General features: G+C 47.6%; 1 protein-coding gene across 1 annotated transcript in view; it reads right to left on the bottom strand.

Moving 5' to 3' along the window:
• Nucleotides 1-10,573, bottom strand: part of LOC142586999 (uncharacterized) — a 55,271-nt gene that overhangs the window by 17,248 nt on the left and 27,450 nt on the right. The gene's annotated exons all lie outside the window — the stretch shown is intronic.

Here is a 10,573-nt window from a genome sequence, read left to right as displayed (position 1 = left end):
CACTCATTCCGCATGCGCGAGACGTGCGATCGCGTTGACCAAAACAACAAACAATGGTGCAGTCAGGGCAAACGCAGCAGTCATTCCGAGAACGCCCGGTTCGTGAGTAGAATGTAGCTGCTCAATTCAAATATCTTTGTCAGCGCTCAAATACTATATTATATGCAATAAAAAAAGTTATAACTGCAGGTAAAAGTGAAATTAATAAAAATGAGGGTGCTTTTTTGACTCTAATTTCAAGCACGCTGGGAACAAGAGTTCTCCCTTCAGTCTGCAAGGGAGATCTTCCATCTCCTTCCGCTAGGAACTTTCTTAAACTTCCTGTGCTAAAGGACTGCTGTGTGACACGGCGCGCATCTCCCTCGAGATAAAGACGTCCTTGGTTGAAGGGAGTTAAAAGGACTTTAGACGCGTCCGTGTGACAGGAATATAAGATGTTCAGGGCGTTCCACCCCCCCCCCCCCTTCAGCGTTTCAAGATTATCGTCCGTTATCAGCCATGTGCAAGCGCAGGGAAAACTATGGTAAAATCTTCGCTGTGGACGGCATGTCATTAATTCATTAACGTTTCTTTCCTCCATGGTGATTAGTCTAGGGTGTCTGAGGCCGTCTCAAGCATACCTCCCAATCTAAAAATTTCAGGAATTTTTTTTAGCTACCACTGTTACACTGAAACAAGGTAATTTGCTTACTTTGTGCGAGAGCCATGGCAGCCACACGCACGTGTATATTAAGGGCTCGGCTTCATTGACCAGCCATGATAACGCTCTGTTTGTAAGCGGAGTGTCCCGCCTATACAGCTGCCATTGATAGCCACCTAGCGGATACATTCAAAAGTACTCACGGGACGCTATAGCACACGTCAAACTCTGCAGCACGCTAGGCTCAGGTATCACGGCTGTAATTTTCTATTTGTTCCAGTACCACACAACTACTTCACCGGTCACAGCTGCAGGAAAAGAGCCGGCCTCTGACATGTTCACGAGCAGGCACATGTTCACAAGCAGAGCAGGCATGTTCACGATGTTATCGGAGTTTGGGAAAAACGAGTCCACATACGTACCGAGTCCGTCCCGCGGACATGCGCAATGACGACCAATTATACGAAGTGGAGCTCGTGCTAAGTAGCAGCTTTGTTATGTGGAAGGATGCGAAGTCACAATCACTTTTAGAGCGATGCTGTTAGCCTCTAGTTTGTCAGAATTTTCCGTGGGCTCGCGCTCATCCAAAAAGAGTAGCGCCACCTAGCAGCCGCGGCCCCTGAAACAGGCCTCCAATGGCGGCTGGAGAGGAGCTTTGTATATGTAACAAAATTACATTTTCTCGTGCATTCGGATTACAATCCGAAGCTACCATGTTTGCAGCAGGAGTTTTAGTCGTAATTTACGAATTTCCTGATGCAATTAACTTTGAAAATTTTATTTAGTTTAATAAGGCACTTCCGCTGGCGAAGGGCCTGGGAAAATGAGGATGTATTCTTCACTTCAGCACGCGTACATGCGCGCGTGACCTGGGTCGCTTGTGGTGGTGGTGATGCTTGTCTAACATCATCAACAGCTTCTCTGTACATCCACTTTCATAAGGTGGAATGCAGGTTGATTTTTTTGTTTTATTATACCCTTACTATAACAGTGTTTCTATACCTCAAAAATTTATGGTTCCTTTAGCATACGCTAAAAAGGATGAAAGCGAAAGCCTGCGTGCTAACTAGATATTCATCAGATTGCTTTATATTCCCCTTCGAGTGCGTTACTTCCTATTGCTTTCTCCCACCAAAGGCTGTGGGATCAGGTGCCTTAATTAACAGTATCTTAATTAACTCCGCCTTAATTAACGCCGAAGGTCGTGGGCTCAACTCCCACCAATGGTCGTGGCTTCGATCGTCAATTGTGCCACCATCAGTTTTGGTTGCATTGAATTTTGGTCCCACCAAAGGTCGAGAGTTCGACTGCGTTAACTTTCTCTTAATTAACAACAAAGGTGTTGAGCTCGAGTGCCTTAAGTAACTATATCTTATTTACCTTCCTCTCAATTAATGTCAATAGGTCGTTCGTTCGAGTTCCTTAAATACATCTACCCTAATTAACTTTGCCTTAATTAACACCAAAGGTCGACGGTCCGACTCCCACCAAAGGTCGAGGGTTTGACTCGCACCAATTGTCGTGAGTTCGACTGCCTTAATAAACTATATCCTAATTACCTTGCCCTTAATTTACAGGAAAAAGACGACGTGGTTTGGTGCGCAATAAATTACTCTATCCTAATTAACTGTGGCTTTAATAAATTCTTATTACCACAGATTTCGTGGGGACGGGCATCAAAGGTGATTACATCAATTTTAGTGCCATTGAATTTTGGTGCCGCAACGCTGGACGGTCAATTCTTTGACAACGCTGGACAACTGAATTTTCGACTCATGGGGTACTTAAGAGGAAGCTTTAGCTCGAGTGCTCCTATCTAAATACATGTAAAAGGAGAATTCGTTTTTCTCGGCAACCACTGCACCAAATTTCACGAGGTTTCTTGCATTTAAAAGACAAACTTAAAATCTAGTGACTGTTGGTTTCGAATTTTTGAGTTAGATTGTCAATTTTTTATTAAAAATTTGCAAAAATCGAAAATTTTCAAAAAACGAAACTATCAAGTTTACAACCCTGTAACTTAACCACTAAAATGATAATACAATTCTGTGAACTGCATCTAATAGTATATCTAAAGCGGACAAAATTGATGTGTTACACATGAATATAAAAATAACTTAATCATAGAGAAATACAACTTTTGCAAAACCGTTGTAACCAACGTAACAAATTCACGTAAGATGTAAAATGACAAATTGAATTTGTCCGCTTTGAATGATCTAATGGATGCCGCTTACAGATCCGCGATATCGGTTCTTGATGCAGAGCGATGAATTTATAAACTACGTGCTTCTATTTTTTTCAAACGGTCAAATATTTGAAAATTGTTTTAAGAAAATTCAAGCCCTAAATCGAAATTCCGCTTCCAATAGTCACTAGAATTGAACTTTCTCTTTCAAATGCGACAAATTTCATCAAAATCGGTCCAGGGGTTATCTCATAAAAACGTTTTTGTGTTTTACATGTATTTGAATAGGCCGCGTCGGAGTTGGGCCTGAGCTAAAGCTTCCTCTTAAGTCTATCGCCCTAATAGTAGCCCAGGTCCCTGGTGCAGGCTTAAATCTCAGATGACTCCGCACACCGCGATGCCGGTACACATTTTACTGATCTTGCTATCAATGAATACACATGGCATCTTCAAATAAGTGCTATCAAAGAGGTCTCAAAAAGAGTAATTACAAATTTGGTAATAGAAATACGCACACAACTCACCAAATGCACGAACAAAAGAAAAAGAAACGCGAATTAATGCTGCGCCGCTGACGCGATTCCGCTGCGTACGTGGACTAACTACTCTACTCGCAATATGAAATTCCTCAAAATGCGCTCGGGGAGGCGAAGAGCAAAAGTCATACCGACTTTGAGTATTTCTTTTTCAAATTTTACGGAAGAAAGCAGGCACGCAATATAATTAAAGGCGAAACACAACCAGCGAAGGTACATTGGCGCTGGCGGCCAGGCCGGGTTTAGTGCTTCTTTTCTTGCGTAGGCATTACACTTCTCCACCACGAACGATATAAAGAATTCAATTGAGAACAGAATACACACGCAAAGGGTACTTTGCGTAAAACGTCTGCTCAGACAGCATCAAGGTGCCCCTATGACCACGCTCCCAAAGTAATCCGATTAAATTTGTGTGGGCAGGCGCTAGAAAATGAAGTGTACGTGAAAGATTAGTACCACTATTGTTGTAAGCGATGCACATAAAGATCAAGAATCCGTTATTATGACTACCATTCATATTGATGGACCCGCGATGAACGGCGCCGTTTACCTGTCTAAACGTTTACCTGACAAACTTCGATATGACAAAAAAAAAAAGAAACAGCGTGATATGAAATTTCCCACAGAACCCGGTGATTTTACAGCGAAGCTGTATGTGGCTAGGGTTCCATGTATTTTTTGTGCGTCAACAAAACTGGAAGGAAGAAGAAGACGCCGTTCGAAACGGCTGCGCTCACATCGGGCTACACATGTTTGGTTTTTCGGGCGGACCACCTTCTGGGACCGGCCCGAAACGATCACCACCATCTCCAAGAAGTGGTCCGGCGCCTGTGGAGACCAACTGCAGGTAAGTCGGACCATATTTCGGCGTTTTACGGCCGATTTTCCACCTTCAGAACGTGCCAAGCAGCTAACCCTAAATTCAGTTAGGAGAGCGGCGCCGGCGGGCGAGCGCACATTTGAACATGGCGGCCTTAAGAACTCCGGCTGCGACATCGAACCCGCGACTTATTACAACGTCGCGACTTGAAGAACAGATGGATTTTACTGCATCTCAGGTGGGTGATGCAACACCGCGCCACGAATGCAATAAGGCAGCCACGATCAACAACAACATTCAAAGCGCTACCGTGGTCAACGAAACGACCGCAGAAGCCGGATGGGAGCACGTTCTTTCCCTGAAGGAAAAGAAAAATCTCGCTCAGCAGCGCCGCTCCGCGCAAGGAAGCGCACTCCCATCAGGTTCGACTACCAACTCGTCCAAACCCATGGCGCATCGCGGGCACCCACGACTCAAGCGTCTTCCGCCACTACCGAAGAGTGACCTGAAGGTGGGCATCAGACCACACCAAGGGCTACCACTCAAGAATGTTACCAGTCAGGCACTGAGAAGAGCCGTCATGGAGGCGTGCGAGGACAGAACCACTGACAACAATTTTATTCTAAGAATCAAGTCAGGTTCGAACATTGCAGTGATATCCACCCTGAATCGCGATACGGCCAAGGTCATGCAAGCCATTAAATCCTTGAACATCAACGGACGACAACACCCGGTCAATGCGTACGTTACGGCAGGAGAAGACACGACGTGGGGAGTAATCCACGGGATAGAAGCACACACCCCTTCTGACGTGCTGCGATCGAACCTACGTATCCGAACGCAGGGACTGGAGTTGATCGACGCAAGAATGATGGGCGACTCACAAAGTGCCTTGCTCACCTTCTACGGCAGCCGAGTGCCAAGGTGTGTTTATTGCTTAGGGGGAGAGAAACTCTGCACACCCTACCGAAATGCGGTTCAATTCTGCCGTACCTGTGGCACCGTGGGACACCGCACCGACGTATGTCCACAGCCCGACGTACAGGTGTGCCGCTCGTGCGGGGTGCGGGAGCCTGCCGATGGACGCACGTGCACACCCAAATGCGCCATTTGTGGGAGTGATCATCCAACGGGTGACCGCCGATGTCCCAAAAGACTAAAGCCAGTCAGGCAGGTATCAAGACCACGGCCAAAGAAACCAACGAAGACCCAGCTACGGTGGTTCGCCACTGAAGACGAGGACTCCGAGCTGGAGTTCCTTCCGGCCATGGATCGTCGCAGCCGCTCCAGAACCCGCTCGCCGTCGCGGGGCCGATCTTGTTCCGGGCAGCCGGGCCAGAGGAGACGGTCGGCATCCCGACCCAAGGTGCCTCAGCAGCAAGATCAGCCAAAAAAGGAGGCCCCAAGAAGCAAGTCACAAGGGATCCTACTGGCATGCAGCACCCCACAAAATAATCAGGTGAGCTGGGCGCAAGTCGCATCTCCCACTGCCACTGCTAAGAATATACCTGCACCAATCACACAAAACCCAGAGTACAAGAAAATAGTAGAAGAAAACAAAATACTTCGAAACAGTTTAGCCGAGCTACGAGCCGAGTTTGAAGCTTTTAAGCGCACGGCAAACAGCAGCACATCACAGCAACCCATACAAATTGCGGACCACACTTCCAAATCACCACCACAAACATCACTGCAACAAAGTACCGCCTCCAGCACTCATTCGTTAACGCTGGAACAGTTAGCACAAAACATGCAACTAATGTTCGCAGAGCTACACAAACTCAAACGAATGGTAGAGGATGTGCAAACAAAAGCCGCAGCCGTCCCCCGAAAGAGGGTCAGTCAAAGTCCGGGAGCTCCTACCAGGACACCGAAAGCTATAGAGCACACTGATAGCGACAGTAATATCCATGGGTAATATGGCAAACAACACAAAGACCGGACACATTGAAATCTGGCAATGGAATTGCTGCACGCTACGCACTAAATTGGCTAATTTCACGCACTACATAGAATCGGCGCCAATCCCTCCCGACGTTATCTGTATTCAGGAAATAGGGAAACAAAATCAAAAACTCAAAGGGTACGAGCTTTATGCTCACCCTGACTACCCTCAAGTAGCCACCTTTGCCAAGAAGGATGTTGCGATTAGCGTAAATTATTTTTTCCGGGAACCTATTCAGCACCAGATAATCACGATTTGGCCGCAGAAAAGGGGCAAACCTAAAACAATTATTGTCAACGTTTATAGTTCTCCCAGAGAAAAACAGGCGGATTTTGAAAACGTGGTGGCCACCGCGGTGCGACTCGCTCAAGGTAGGGACAAATTAATATTGTTAGGCGACTTTAACGCTCAACACTCAAACTGGGGCTACAGTAGAGTCAATCCCAAGGGCATATTGTTAGCAGACGTTGTAGAGCGCTACGGACTTTTCCAGCTAACTCAACCGGATCTCCCAACGCGAATCGGGAACAGCGTGTCCCAGGACACTTCCCCCGACCTCACGTTCACCAACAACGAAAGTGAGACGCGATGGACGAACCTCGGTGAAAACCTAGGAAGTGATCACTATATCTTAAGCATATCGGTTAATGCAGCCAGGATTCGAAGAGCTATTGGCAAGGCAAGGCTATCCGACTGGACCAAATTTCGTGAAAAACAGAAAACAATCGGCAGCATAACAGACGTAGGAGAATGGGCCGAGCAGATCCGAGTTATTCACTCTAGGGTCACCAAAACAATTGAAACGACAACGGAGGCTCCAGCCGTGGATCGTCACCTGTTGCATCTCTGGGAAACCCGGAGAGGCCTCACAAAAAGGTGGAAAAGGCAGAAGCTTAATCGTAAACTCAGGATACGGATAGCTCAGCTAGCACAGGAAGCTTACGAATACGCACAAAAGTTAAGCGACAGCAATTGGCGTCAGTTCAGCGACTCGCTTCGGGGCACGTTGACTACAAAGAAAACATGGCGCATTCTTCGAAGTATGATTGACCCGGGAGGAACAAAAACAGTCGCGAATCGCACACTTAAGCTGCTTGAAAACGAGTTTGAAGGTCGGGAAGCTGACATGATAGACAAAATTAAAGAGATATACGTAGGAACTGTACCGACCGGGCAATCCACCAAACCCGTTTACGAAGGTCAGGACCAACCGGAACTGGACGCCCCTATAACCTTTGAAGAGGTTTACGCAGCGGCACACTCCTTCAAGAAAAACACGACCCCAGGGGTAGATCAGGTCACGAACGCAATGATTCGCAATCTAAGTGACGACACGCTAAAGAGCTTGACCAAATTCTTTAACGACACGGTCTGGACAGAGGACGGCGTCCTTCCAAAAGAATGCAAGGAAGCAAAAATTATTCTTATTCCAAAACCAGGTAAGCCTCGTAACATCAACAACCTTCGACCCATCTCCCTAACGTCGTGCGCGGGGAAACTCTTTGAAAAGGTTGTGCAGGTCCGGCTCTCGAACCACATAGAGCTAAACAACATGTTCCCCTCAAACATGTTCGGTTTCCGACCCCACGTGTCAGCGCAGGACGTTTTTCTACTACTAAAGCACGAGATCCTGCAGCCCAACAGAGGGTCGGAAGATAAATTTGTACTGGCATTGGACATCAAAAAGGCCTTCGACAGCATCTCCCACCACGCTATTCTGGAGGGACTGGAAGCGGTGAACTGCGGAACGCGAATTTATAACTACGTGCGCTCATTCCTCAGCCACCGCACGGCCACAATCGGATTAGGCTCCACGAGGTCCGACACCTTCAACTGTCCCGACAGAGGTACCCCTCAGGGAGCTATACTCTCTCCACTGCTATTCAATGTAGGGATGAGAAAGCTAGCCCTGGAGCTAGATAAACACCCGAATCTCGGTTGTGCGATATATGCCAATGATATCACGTTCTGGGCTCACCAGGGGTCCTACGGGGACAAGCAAGAAACCCTTCAAAAGGCCATAGACGCAGTCGTGGAATACGCGAGGGCGGCGGACATGGCATGCGCACCCGAAAAATTGGAATTCATTCGGGTGCGTGCAAAGTACGCAAGAAAGAAGGACTGGGTGCCGCTCACTCTGACTCTCGATGGGGTGCCAATTCGTGAAGTGGAGACACTCAGAATATTGGGGATGTGGATACAGCAGAATGCTGGAACATCTCACACCCTACAAAAACTAAAGGCGGTCACAGGAAACGTGGCCAGAATGATAAGGAGAGTGGCAAGAAGCAGAGACTGCCTAACTGAGGGAGAGTCCATCAGCTTGGTTCACGCATTCGTAATTAGCCGACTCACATACGCCCTTCCGTATCAGGCCTTGACAAACCAAGAGATTAAACAGGCAAACGCAATAATAAGAAAAGCCTTCAAAGCCGCCCTTGGTCTTCCCGAATGCACTAGCACAGAGAGATTCTAGGGACTGGGCCTGCACAATACTTTTGACGAGTACGCAGTCGCGACGTTATATTCCCAGAAAGAACGACTTTGTTCTTCAACTCAGGGCAGGGAAGTATTGGCGAGGTTAGGCTTTCCCCTGAGACCCCAGTATTGCGGAGAGGAAACGGCACAGATAGACCGCAATGTTCGATCGCACATCGCGGTGGCCCCAATTCCCAAAAACATGCACCCCAAGTACCACCCCGGACGACGCAGAGCAAGGGCAAAGACCCTTCACAAACGTTTCAGCATGGGACCGGGGGTGTATTATACGGATGCCAGTCGAGCCAGCTCAGACACTTTCACCATAGTCTCTACATGCAACAACAACGTAACAACGGCATCCTTCAAAACTGCCTCGGCATGCGTGGCAGAGGCTGCAGCCATTGCCTTGGCCATTCAGGACGCCGAGCGCCAAACCAATTCGGCTGTCATATTATCCGACTCACAAGCGGATTGCTGCCTGTTTTTACAAGGAACGGCACCCAAATCAATAATCAAAATTTTACGCACTCAACTACAGGGGCACCACACTATCGTCTGGTGTCCGGCACACGAGCGACTGGCAGGAAACGCTAGGGCAGACCGTATTGCTCGAGGTTTGAACGTCCGAGCAACGGCATGGCCTAGCGACGTCCTTCCACCGAATTCTCGTGACATCCTCCTACAGCAAAGGCAGGAGCGGAGACGTTTTGGACATCCTCACTCCGATTTAAACAGCGAACAGGAGAGGGACTGGCGTCGTATTCAGACGAATACATACCCCAACCTGCACCACCTACACAGAATACACCCCACGAGGTTCTCTGACGAGTGCCCGTGGTGCACAGACACACCCACACTAAAACACATCACATGGGAGTGCCCCAGGAGGCCTCCGCACATAGACAGACCCATATTACACCAACATCCACTAATGAGGAATAGGCAGTGGGAGGCATGGCTTGCGGACGAGGGTCGGGAGAGCCAGTTGGCTCTTCTGGACCAAGCCCAGCGAGCCGCTCGTGCCAGTGGGGCCCTGGAATAGGGGCTCCAACCATCGTGCCTTATTTTATTTACATTGAATAAAGTTTTACTCTCTCTCTCTCTCTCTCTCAACAAAACTCTCATCATCAATAGCTCAAACTCGCCCCAGCGCTCATATCCCTGTAAGCAAGTAAAAAATGCAATGGCTCGTAGTCCCGTAAGACAGACGCTACAAGCACTCAACAAAATGAAGCGTACAGTTCTCCTCATCAAGAATACAACATAAAGAATAGCATGTCGAAAACTGTCAGAATCAGTGGGTCATACACCCGTAAGCAATGGCTCACACCACAGTAAGCAGGGAAAATACATTGGCTCATAGCCCAGTAAGGCAGACGCTACAAGCACTCAACAAATACAAGACATCAGTGTTTCCAACTACGCATACGACATAAAGAATAGCATGTCGAAAACTGTCACGGTCAGTGGTTCATAAACCCGTAAGCAATGGCTCACGCCACCGTAAGCACGCAGAAAATACACTGGCTCATAACCCCGTAAGCCAGACGCTACTAGCACTCAACACAGATAAGCGAACAGTGCTTCAAATTACGCATACAACATAAAGAATAGTATGTAGAAAACTGTCACAATCAGTGGCTCATAAACCCGTAAGCAATGGCTTACACCCCCATAAGCAACGAAGAATGCAATGGCTCATAGCCTCGTAAGGTTCATGGCTACAAAATGTATGTACAATTGTCCTCTTGACTCGCAAGAGAAGGAAGGATGCCAGCGGTTGTAGCGATGGATGTCTGTGCCGTACCAACTAAGGATGGAATTTCGATACCTACTATGCATATATCTCCAGGCACACCTTAGTTGATTAACGAGAAATTCATAACTACGCACTTTGCATGGGCTAGCCGTGATGACAGTACCCCCGTGATCATCGTTTCAGTCTTCAGCATGAGCATTTCCA

This window comes from Dermacentor variabilis, chromosome 7 (genome assembly GCF_050947875.1).
Source record: "Dermacentor variabilis isolate Ectoservices chromosome 7, ASM5094787v1, whole genome shotgun sequence".
Classification (NCBI taxonomy): Eukaryota; Metazoa; Arthropoda; class Arachnida; order Ixodida; family Ixodidae; genus Dermacentor; species Dermacentor variabilis.
Note: the sequence above shows the minus strand (reverse complement) of the source record. Positions and strands in the feature narration are given on the sequence as shown.